General features: G+C 35.1%; 1 pseudogene; it reads right to left on the bottom strand.

The window, feature by feature from the left end:
* The window catches only part of LOC124982953 (RNA transcription, translation and transport factor protein-like), a 178032-nt pseudogene that overhangs the window by 28926 nt on the left and 135844 nt on the right, over nt 1–13262 (bottom strand).

Here is a 13262-nt window from a genome sequence, read left to right as displayed (position 1 = left end):
ATAAACTTGGTTCTGTGTGTTTGTCTCCATGTGTGTAAGTGTGTGAGGATTTGAGGAAATTCCAGTTCCCTTTCACCAGGATTATTAACATGAATTAACTGATCAGTAAAAAAAGATGCTGATGTAGCAAGAGTTGAAATGTAGTCAAAATGATGTAGTTTCAAGTCGAAAACAGACTGACTCCCTGGGATTCATTCTGACAGTCATGGCTTTAGAACTGACAGAGTGTTCTGGATAAAATCTCTCTCAACTTTTTTTTCCATTTAAAAAAACCTCACAATCAATTACAAACTATGGTTCACTGTACTCCAGTGAAGATTTCTTGCCATTTCTAAATAACATGAATAGTAAACTTGTTTCTCTTTCACCAAATGTTTGAAAGGGAAGTTTAGAAAGTATTTTTCAGTCCTGAGAGTGGTAGTAGGATCACTTTAAATGACAGTTGTAAAGAGTGTGATTTGTTTGAAAAGAATCTTTAGGCATTTGAAATGGAGATCATTTAGCAATCTAGGAAAGATCAATGTATGATAATAGTTTCATTATTGGTAGCATTGCAGGATTCACTACTGTATATGTATGTGGTTACATGCACCTTTTTTTTTCCCCAATATAACATTTGTGTTTAAAATAACAAAAATTGAGGTGGTTTTCAAGATGGCAGAATAGAGGACCCTGTGATGTGAAACCAAGAAAGCAGATAGGCAGCTTCTCAGAAAGCGAGGTATTGGAAACCTTCGGGACACTAAAAGTCCACAGGGTAGAAACTCTACTGCTTCAGATCCATACTATCAGATGGGTAGACACACAAACAACATGGAAAAGCAAGGGAACAAATCACCCCAAACAAACCAAGATACTCCAATAACAGAATCCACTGATACCACAGTGGAAGAAATTTCAAATGAGGAATTTAGAATGTACATATTAAACTGATCTGTGAAGTAAAGGACTGTATAAAGAGTAAAATCAGAGAAAAATACAGGAAGTGAAAGATCACTTCGATGAAGAGAGAGAAATTCTGAAAAAAAAAAAAAGCAGAAATTTTCAAAATGAAGGAATCAATAAACCAAAAGAAAAATTCAATTGAAAGTATCACCAACAGACTAGATAACTTGGAAATCAGAGTTTCAAGCAATAAAAACAATTTTATACTCTTGAAAGTAAAGTTGACCATGGAGAAAAGATGTTAAGAGACCATGAACAAAACTTCCAAGAAATATGGAATAACCTGAAAAGACCAAATTTAAGACTTATTAGGATAAATGAAGGCTCACAGATACAAATGAAAGGAATGCACAAACTTTCCAATGAAATACTATCAGAAAATTTACCAAACCTAAAGAATGAAATGGAAAATCAAATACAACAGGCTTACAAGATTTGAAATATACAAAATTACAACAGACCCACACCAAGGCATATGATTATGAATATGCCTAACATACAGAATAAGGATAGAATTTTAAAAGCTGACAGAGAATAGAACAGGTTAACATTTGGAGGGAAACTAATCTGGATCTCAATTGATCTCTCAATGAAGGCCCTCAAAGCTGGGAGGTCTTGGAATAATATATACCAAGCTCTGAAAGAAAATGCTGAGAATACTATACCCAGAAAAAATCAATTTCAGAAATGATGATAAAAAAAATACCTTCTATGATAAAAAAAAGTAAAAGAATTCACAACTAAAAAGCCTGCACTACAAAACATACTCAATAAGATATTTCATTAAGAAATGTAAAATAAAAGTGAAAACCAGCAAAGGGAGGAACTACACTAAAAGAACAAGTGAATCAATGGAGAACCTAATTCAAATTAAAACCAGAAATTAATCAAAATTATAGGGGATAAAACCTATATCTCAATAGTAACATTAATGTAAATGGCCTAAACTCATCAATCAAAAGACACAGACTGGCACATTGGATTAAAAAACAAGACACAACAATATGCTTTCTCCAAGAGTTTCACCTCATAGGCAAAGATATCCACAAACTGAAGGTAAAAGGAAGGGAAAAAAGCATATTATTAATGGGTCTCATAAATAAGCAGGAATGTCTATCCTCATATCAGATAAAGTAAAATTTAGGCCAAAGTTAACTAGAAGGGACAAAGAAGGACATTTCATACTGCTTAAGGGAATTATACATCAATAAGACATAACAATCATAAATATTTGTGCTCCAAACAATGGAGCCTCTACATAAATCAAACAAACCCTTCTCAATTTCAAGAAGCCAATACACCACAACACGACACTACTGAAGGACTTTAACACACCTCTCTCACTACTGGACAGATCCTCCAAACAAAAACTAAATAAAGAACTTATAAAACTAAAAAAAGGCAATAATTTAACTTATTTAATTTAAACTTAGACATATACAAACTATTTTATCCATCAATTACTGCATACTCTTTCTTCTCAGCAGCACATGGATCCTTCTCTAAAATAGGCCATATGTTATGCCACAAAGCAACTCTTAGCAAATACAAAAAAAAAAAAAAAATAGACATAATACATTGAATCCCATCAGATCAAAATGGAATGAAATTAGAAATCAATGATAAAATTAAAAATAGAACCTACTCTAATACCTAGAGATGAAATATTATGCTAATGAATGACAAATGGACAGCAGAAGAAATCAGAAATGAAATTAAAAAAATTCTTAGAGGTAAATGAGAGTAGTGATACAACATATCAAAATCTCTGGGACACTATGTAGATAGTTCTAAGAGAAAAGTTCATTGTATTGAGTTCATTCATTAAAAGAATAGAAAGCCAACAAATAAATAACTTAACATTTTATCTCAAAGTCTTAGAAAAAGAACAAATCAACATCAATATCCACAGAAGACAGAAAATAATTAAAATCAGATCTAAAATACAATAAAATGGAAATAAAATAAACAATTCAAACAATTAAAGACTCCACCAAAAGCCCAACAAGAAAGAAAAGCCCAGGACCTGCTGAGTTCTTCAAACCGTAATTAACACCAATACTCCTCAAATTATTCCATGAAATAGAAAGGGAGGGAACCCTTCCAAACTCATCTATGAAGTTAGTATCGCCCTGATACCAAGACCAGACAAAGACAAATCAAGGAAAGAAAATTGCACACCAATATCCCTGTTGAACATGCAAAAATTCTTAATAAAATGCTGACAAATTGCATATAAAAACATATTAAAAAGATAGTGCACCATGATCAACTGGGGTTCATCCCAGGGATGCAAGATTAGTTCAACAAATGGAAATCAATAAACATTATTCATTACATCAATAGACTAAAAGACAAGAATCATATGATTATTTCCATAGATGCAGAAAAAAACATTTGACAAAATACAGCACTCCACATTCAAAACACTAGAAAAACTAGGGATAGTAGGAACATACCTCAACATTGTGCTAAACCCAAGAACAATATCAGTCTAAATGGAGAAAAATTGGAAACATTCCCTCTAAAAATAGGAACAAGACAGGGATGCCCTCTTTCACTTCTATTCATCATAGTCCTATTCATCATAGAGCAATTAGAAGAAAGAAATTAAAGGGATACGAATGAGAAAAGAAGAAATCAAATATAAATATCCCTATTTGTTGACAACATGCCTCTATATTTAGAAGACCCGAAAAACTTCACCAGAAAACTTCTAGAACTCATGAATGAATTCAGTAAAGTAACAGGATATAAAATTAACACCCATAAATCAAATGTGTTTCTGTACACCAGTGATGAATCCACCGAAAAGGAAATTAAGAAAACCATCCCATTCACAACAACCTCAAAGAAAATAAAATATTTTGGAATCAGTCTAACAAAAGAGGTGAAAGACTTCTACAAGGAAACTACAGAACACTAAAGAAAGATATTAAAGACTCTAGAAAATGGAAAGATCTCCCATGTCCTTGGACAGGCAGAATTAATATTGTCAAAATAGTCGTACTACCAAAAGTGTTATACAGATTTAATACAATTCCTATTAAGGTTCCGATGACAAAAATAGGAAAAGTGAAGCAAGTGGCATCACAATATCAGACATCAAATTATACCACAAAGCTATAGTAGCAAAAACAGCATGGTATTAGCACCAAAACAGACATGATGACCAATGGTACAGAATAGAAGACACAGAGACAAACCCACAGAAATGCAGTTATCTAGACAAAAGCACCATAAACATGCATTGAAGAAAACATAACCTCTTTACCAGATAGTGCTGGAAAATCTGGAGATCCATATGTCATAAAATGAAAATAGACCCCTATTTCTCAAAAATTCAATGCTAAGTAGATCAAGAACCTAGGCATTAGGCCAGAGACCCGGAGCCTAATAGAAGAAAAAGTAGGCCCAAAACTCCATCATTTTGACATTGGAACAGAATTCCTCAACAAGACTCCTAAAGTGCAAGAAATAAAATCAAGAATCAATAAATGGGATTGTATCAAGCTAAAATACTTCTTCACAGCAAAGAAAACAATCATAAGACATGAAGACAGAGCCTACAGAACGGGAGAAAATCTTTGTCGCCTGCACTTCAGATAGAACATTTATATCCAGGATATATAAAGCACTCAAAAAACTTAACACCAAAAAAAAAATAATAATAATAATACCCCAATGAATAAATGGGCAAAGGCACTGAGCACACACTTCACAGAAGAAGAAATATGAGTGGTCAACAAATAAATAAAAAAATGTTCAACATCACTAGCAATTAGAGAAATGCAAATTAAAGCTACACTGAGATTTCATCTCACTCCAGTTAATTGCAATTATCAAGAATACAAGCAGCAATAAATGTTGGCAAGAATGTGGGGGAAAAGATACACTCATACATTGCTTGTGGGACTACAAATTGGTGCCACTCTGGAAAAGCAGTATGGAGATTCCTCAAAAAACTTAGAATGGAACCACCATTTGACCCAGCTGTCCCACTCCTTGGTTTATACGCAAAGGATGTAAAATCAGCATGGTACAGTGGTACAGCCACATCAATGTTCAGAGCAGCTCAATTCACAATAGCTAAGCTATGGAACCAACCTATGTGTCCTTCAATAGATGAATGGATAAAGAAAATGTGATATACATACATACATATATATGTGTGTATATATATATATATATATATATATATATATATATAATGAAATATTACTCAGCCATAAAGAGGGATAAAAATTTATGGCATTTGCTGGTAAACAGATGGAACTGGAGGCTATAATGCTGAGTAAAATAAGCCAGTCCCAAAAAACCAAAGGTTGAATGTTCTCTCTGATATGAGGATGCTGACTCAGTGGGGGGTGGGGGTGGAAGCAGGTGTGGAGGTTCTCCTAATCGGACCAGGAAAATGGGGGGAATGGAGGGGAGATGGACTGGGAATGGGAAAGACAGTAGAATGAATCAGACATAAATTTCCTGTGTTCATATATGAATACACAACCAGTGTAACTCCACATCACATACAATCACAAGAATGTGAAATTATACTACATGTATGTATGATAAATAAAAATATATTAAACTGTCATGTATAACGTAAAAGAACAAATAAAAACTACAACAAAAAGTTAACCAGTTGTTAAATTGATCAAAATAAAATTTGTAAAATGAATCCTAACATTTTCTATGAATAAATAGTTAGTAATAAACCCTTAAAATCAGGCAGGGACCTATTTCCAAACAAAAGGATTCCTTTTCCCATTATAACTGACTGATATTCCTGGTCAAGAAAATGCAAGATTTACATTTCATAGATATCCATGGGCCTTTTTATAATTAAATAGCCTTATAAAAAGATGACTTACCTGTAAATATATACCAAAAGGGAAAACTTTTCCTTATGTATCCTACCACCCTCCCTTCATTCCTTAAAAAAAAAATAAATAAATAAGAGAAAAGGGTCACAGGAAATAGCTGGAGTTGGAGGAAACGTAAAAGAATATAAAAGCAATTAACGTGACAGTTGATGGTTGTTCATTTGGCATGGAAGTGACCAGACTCTAACTAGACATTCTTCTATGAATAAGCACTTACTTGTAAAGCATGTGATTGCCTCTGAGGAGCTTATAGTGATTTGCAGTGCCTTTTAAAAATTTTTTTTTTGAAAAATATTTCTGCAAAAAGAGCATAAGTCAGATATCTCTATTTCTAAAGGCTGGGGGATGGAAATAAAAAATATGAAGAGGCCCCATCAAGGAACATGCTCAGAGTCAGCCTTGGGGTAGAGTGCTGGAGTGTGTGCACATGTGTGTGTCCATTTCTGTCTTTAGCTCTCAGTTCTCAGATTGTCCTTCTCCTAAGCCTCTCTAATCCGGTCTTCTATTTGCTTCATCTATCAATCCTCAGAAAAGATGGTTCTCCCTTCTTTTGGCCTGTTCTTCTCAATTGTTGTTTTCTAATTTATTTTATACAAGCCCTACATTCCACCCCTTGCCCTGAATCTTGGGAGTCTGCTCCACTAAAATAATGGCCAATGGGGTGAAGGGTAAGCACATTTGGTCTGGGTGGTTCAAAATGCCCTATGTGTGGAGAGGGGAGTGAAGGGAGAGAGGTCTGATGAGGAGAGAGAGCTTGTAAATGTTTGATAATTTGTAAAATTGTACCAACTCTGATCCAAAACATGTAACTTCCCCCAGGACAAAGGCCAAGGTCCTCAACTTCTACACAGCCAACAAGCCCTTACTGATTACCATGAAAGCTGCAGACACTGCTGACCCACAGACAGGAAGCAAACTCAAAGGAGGCCATCTTCCACCTCCTTGAATTTTAAAACGTTTTCTAACAAACAGGCCTGTAAACATGACTAATTATAAAGTGAATGGTGTTACAGTAAACCATAGGAAAGTTTTGAAAGTATGGAGAATAGTGTCATCCTATTCATTTATATATGTAATTTATTTCCTCTTTTAAGCTGTCTTAAAATTTAATCCAATGTTTATGTAAAATTTCAGCAAATATAATTCTGCTCTGGATCATTCTTCTACCCTCAATATTTTGAAGGCCCATTGCCTTACAAATATTCCTGTTTTCCAAGCTATGAAACTCTTGCTATTTTTTCTTATGGCAGACTGGGACTAAAGTGGCATAGGTACAGCCTTCATGACAAACATCCTAACAAGTACTTTGTCCTGAATAACAGCAGCAAATCCCTAACTCCTTGGATCTGTGGATTGGTAGTGCCCATCTTCAAGTGTTCTTTAACTGAAAGGATATTTTCATTTTTTTAGAAAGAAAAATGACTGGCAAAGTTGATCATGAATACATTAGCATAAAATGTGAACTCTCAGTCTGTAAGTAATAATGTGAAAAGAGGCAAAGAAGAATTCCTGACTGGGTCAGTAATACTTGAATAATCAAAAGTTAAGAGACCATCTGAAATGCCCACCAGAGGACGTGAGACAATTACAACTTCTCCCAAAATTCCTGCCATGTTTTCACTCAGATGTATAATAGCTAGGTCAAGCTGCTTGGCAACATGCCAAACTCAGAATGGATTTATACCAATAAAATATCAGGAACTGAGACATAGTTTCTTAAAGAGCAGAGATACCAGTAGGGCATTATACAACTAGGAAGAGATGAATTTCAACCAAGGAGGGAGAATTTTATCAACTGTGGTAAATTGGGGTAACCAGGTTAATACTTTGATTTTATTTCTTTTCCAAAGAAGCTAGTCCCCAAAGACAAGTTTTTGAGTCTTTTTTTGCTGTTTCTAATTCCAAAGATTCATAATAGATTCAAAATTATTTATAGAAACCCTAAAAAATATGAGGAGTATTTTTTTCTAGAAGTAGTTTTGGAAGTGATCAATTTGATATCATAAGATGCAATAAATTCCCATGCCTTTAAGTTCTCAAGCACTAAGTAGATTTTCCTCTAAACAATATAGAAATGATTATTTGATAAATTCCTCTTGAATTCCATGGAACTCATCATGGCAATAGTGAGAAGACATTCCTTTTATTGACATCAAAATCATCCTACAATTGTAATCATATTATAGTATCACACTATTCTGCCCATGTGTGAGAAACCATATTTACATGTGGTATATCTTTTCTTGGAGTCTTCAGTAAAAATGAGCTGCAAGAAAAAGAAATTCACAACATAAGTAAAGCAAAGTATACACACAAATATGCACAGTTGTTCAACTTAATGTTGCCCTGACAAGAGCAGTTATTTTCATAACTTTGAATTTTTCATCCAAAAATACCTTGAACATTCATCAGATCTTTGCTAAAACCCATTTGCTGCATTATAAATGCTTCTATGGAGGACATTATATATTTCTTAACCTACTTTTTCTCTCTTTAAATTGGTCTAATGACAAAAATCTCTTAGGCCTAATCACTGACTAGATTGTGCTCTCTTGATGGTTTCACTCTGTTCAAATGGGGGGAAACCCAGCATGGCAGGGGTCTTGTCAGTCCGGATAACAACATCACCACCTGCATTTACTTATAGCATTTTCTATGCCTGACCTCATGCTAAGTGTTTCACACACATGATCTCAGTTAGTCCTCTCAACAATCCAATCTGAGTAGCACTTCATAATAATTACATCCATTCTCTGGATAAGGAAACTGAGGCTTAGAGAAATTCAGTAACTTGTTCAAGATGATAAGGTAAAAGGCAGAGGCAAGCCTTAAACACACAAACCTGACACCAAAAGACCCTGCCTTTAGCCCCAATCCCCAAATTGCCCATTTCCAACTAAAAAAACAGGTGCTGAGTGATTGTAAAGCACCTCCATAAAACATAGGTGAAAACCTCAGGATATTAATGTATGTGGTTAAAATAATGTGATATGTAGACTTCAATGGCAAGCTGTTCATTTTGTTCATTTTTTTATTCATACCCTATTTTGTCTTGGAGATCAAACAGATTTAAAATTAAAAAAAAAAAAAAAATCTTCATCAAAAGCAGTTGGTTGGCAAAAACAGAAATGTTTGAACCAGAGTTGCACTGGCTGCTATGGGCGCATGTCTGTCTGCACCTTCTTTCTTCCCAGGGCCTAATGGGAAAGCATGAAGTTGACGTAAACTCCAAGTTTCCTGGGGTTTGGCAGGCGGTCTCTTCCTGAGGGTTGGTATGACCACACAAGCAGTCCACACAGCTGCTCTGGACCAGGCCACTCAGGGTGTGGCCATTTAGACGAGCGTGGGCGGTAGCAATGAGCTGACCACAGAGCCCTGTTCCTGTAATGGCCCTTTCAGAATCCAGGTGGTTAAGGCAGGCTCCCTATTCTCCCCCGCTCTTCTCGTACTCCCCCACTTAATCCAGAAAGTTTGGTTGGATTGGATGGCGGTAAGCTTCCACTCCAAGCAGAAGAACAAGTTGGGGAGCCAAAATCCCACACCATTTAGGGTAACGCCAGGTTTCCAAGCAGCCCTGCGCCTATTTGCAGGAGCACTTGGTTTTACCCAGACCTGTCAGTACACCGTGTGAGCGTTCATCCCACTGATGTGACTAAGCCAGGAACTTGCTCTGCTGTGGAGGTGGGCCTGTCCTTTTCGTTCCTCTAAGGATTTCCTGTGAGTTGAAGGATCACGAGGCACTGCCAGAAGGAGCATGTGCAGGTGGCAGGTAAGGTTTCACCTCAGCAGAGAAGTAGCACTTTTTTTCTTTTTTCCTTAAAGACAAGTCAAAAGCCAGCTATTAACACAGGAGGTTCACTGGGGAAGTCAAAAAGAAAAGCATATTGGCATTCACATTAGGTAGAAAAGGATCCATGGAACTGTTAGAAAACCCGGAGGGAAATAGAAGCCAAAGAAGTTTTCCTACTTACACACTAATGATGTTTATCCACACAGGAGACTGCTTCTGTGCTAGTACTTTATATACAATTTAGAGGCCATTAAAATTTAATTTAAGATAATTCATTATAAATGTATTTTCTATTGGAAGCTTCAGAACTCAAACATCTCAGTAATCTCTGTTTTTACTGACACTGTTTTGCTTCCACCACCAAGGGAAAAGTGCAGGTAGAGTCGCCCACCAAAAATAATTGACTCCTCCCTCCAACCCTGCTGCTGAATATTCAAACACACAGCTGTGGGAGGAAGTGGGAGGCAGGAAACCTGACAGTGAAGAAAATCTCTCTGTTTTACATAAAATTCAGGCACTTTGGCAGTTGGGAGGTGTGTTTTCCAGAGTGTTAGACACACTTCTTCAATCCTGATTGAGAATGTTGTTATCAGCATCCTGTAATTGCAAAGGCCAAAATTAAATATTAATTTAAACTACATAGGAACAAAGACAAAAAAAAAAAAAAAAACTGTCGAATAAGGGGAAAAAGTCTATTTCCTAGGGATTATCTACATCAGTTTACATGGATAGCTAACTAGGTCCATATCTGAGTATTGCATTTTCAACATGAAGTAATGGAATCAATAGAAACATTAGAATCTAGCACCTATCCTTTATATGACATTGAGCAAGTTACATATGCATTCTAAGTCTCAGGACCTCATCTGACAAATTCAGAAAAATTATATCTAGGTATTGCAGCATAATAAGAAATGAAATCTCTCACCAGTTCATAAACTTCATGAGAGGAGAGATCTGAGCTTTTTGTTTTTCCTGCCTCTTCAGTAGGTAGGGATTTTTCTGGCATTTAAATATTTGTGAAACGAATGAATGAATGAGGACTGCTAGAACAATAAAAGTGAAGTCATATGTGAAATTCTGTCCCATAACTGATTAAAAAATGTCAGAACCCTTGTTAACCCCCAATAGACTCTGTGTTCCTTTCCACCATATTAACACAAATGTTTAAGGCTGAATTATTTTGACTCAAAATCATGGAACAGACTTACGTTCTGATAGTCTTATACATTTGCACTTCTTTTTTTCCTCTTGTCAAATTCATTAGAAGTACTATTGATCCACCTCCAGAAGATATTTCAAATCCATCTACCTCTGGACGTCACCAATGCCACTATCTATTTTAAGCCATGATTCCCTAAATGGACTCTTGCAATAACCTCCTAACTGCCCTCTCTCATTCCACTGTGCCTTTGTCATGCATTGCTGGATCTCCAGTCTCATCTTCTACCATTTTCTCTCTTGCCCATGCTCCAACTCTGCAGACTTCCTTTTGGTTTCTCACAACACGCTCTTTTTGGTCTCAAATCTTCATACTTAGTATTAGCTCTCTTAAAGCATGTTTTTACCCCAGAGCTGATATAGGTGGTTGCTACAAATGCACAAGATCTTTACTCAAATGTACCCGTTCAGAGAGGTTCCCCTGGTTGCCATACTTTTCATACCATGTTTCTTCATATTACTGATTTATTTGCTCACTTACTAATTCTTGGCTAAAATCTTTCCCACCACTTACTGGTTATGCACTTGGGCAACATACATAAACACTTTTATCTATGTTATCTTCACCTGTAAGATAAAGGTGATCATATTATTAATATCTCTAGCATGCAGTGAATCCAGGAGGTATCATATGAAAAGAGTTGTGAACATTACCTAGAATATATACTTGCTCACTGAGAATTACTAGGTTTATTATTTTATTATTTTTCCTGCTAAAATATGGGTCTCCTGAGGGTGGAAACCACATTGCTTTTTTCATCACTGTATTGTTATTTCTTGGAGCTGGGCTGACCCTAACTCATCAAGAAACATTAGCTAATATACAAAGTGCTGACAACAATGGGTGACAACTAAGAATCTTATACCCAGCAAAAATAAGTTTCAGATTTGATGATGAAATAAAAATCTTCCAGGATAAAAAAAAAAAGTTAAATGAATTTACAAATAGAAGGCCCACACTACAGAACATTCTCAGCAAAATATTCCATGAGGAGAAAATGAAAAACAACAATGAAAGTCAGCAAAAGGAAGAACTACACTAAAGAAAAGTCAATCAAAGGAGAAACCAAGTCAATTTAAAATACGAAAATAAGCCAAAATGGGAATACAAATCTTATCTCAATAATAACCCTAATGTTAATGGCCTAAACTCATTAATCAAAAGACATAGACTGGCAGATTGGATATTTTAAAAAGACCCAACAATATGCTGCCTTCAAGAGATTCATCTCATAGGAAAAGACATCAACAGACTGAAGGTAAAAGGATGAGGAAAAAAACATATCAGGCACACACTGCATAAAAAAGCAGGGGTTTCTATCCTCATATCAGATAAAATGAACTTCAAGTCAAAGTTAGTCAGAAAGGATAAAGAAGGACATTTCATACTAGTTAAGGGAATCATACATAAACAAGATGTAACAATCTTAAATATTTATACCACAAACAATGGCACATTCATGTACGTCAAACACGTCTCAATTTCAGGAATCAAATAGCTAACAACACAATAATAGTGACTTTAACACACCTCTCTCACCACTTCCAAACAAAAACTGAACAAAGAAACTATAGTACTCAAAGAAACTATAGTACCACAAAAAAACTTTTAGCAAATACAAAAAAAAAAGAGAGATACTATCCTGCATTCTATCATATCATAATGGAATGATATTAGAAATCAATGATAAAATTAAAAATAGAATCTACTCTAACACCTGCAGACGAAATAATATGCTATAGAATAACAACTGGACAGCAGAAGAAATCAGGGATGAAATTAAAAAGTACTTAAATGTGAATGAGAATAGTGATACAATATTTCAAAATCACTGGGACACTAAGAAAACAGTAGTAAGAGGAAAGTTCAATGCATTGAGCTCATTAATTAAAGAATAAAAAGTCAACAAATTAATGACCTAACACTACATCTCAAAGTCCTAGAAAAAGAACAGATAACACCAAAACTAGTAGAGACAGGAAATAATTAAAATCAGAGCTCAAATCAATGAAACTGAAATAAAAGAAACAATTGAAAAAATTGACAAAACAAAAAGTTGGTTCTTTGAAAAAATAAAATTGATAAACCCTTAGCCACACTAATGAAGAGGAGACAGAAAACTCAAATTACTAAAATTCATGATGAAAAGGAAATACCACAATGGACACTATTGAAATACAAAAGATAATTAGAAGCTATTTTGAAAATCTATAGTTCAACAAAATAGAAAGTCTTGAAGACATGAACAAATTTCTAGACATACGATCTACCCAAACTGAATCAAGACATACACAATTTAAACAGATCAATTTCAAGCAATGAAATAGAAGATGCCATCAAAAGCCTACCAACAAACAAAGCCCAGGACCAGATGGATTCTCAGCCAAGTTCTACAAGAACTTCAAAGAACTAATACCAATAC

Source organism: Sciurus carolinensis, chromosome 4, assembly GCF_902686445.1.
Source record: "Sciurus carolinensis chromosome 4, mSciCar1.2, whole genome shotgun sequence".
In the NCBI taxonomy this organism is placed as follows: domain Eukaryota; kingdom Metazoa; phylum Chordata; class Mammalia; order Rodentia; family Sciuridae; genus Sciurus; species Sciurus carolinensis.
This window is presented reverse-complemented; position numbering and strand designations above follow the sequence as displayed.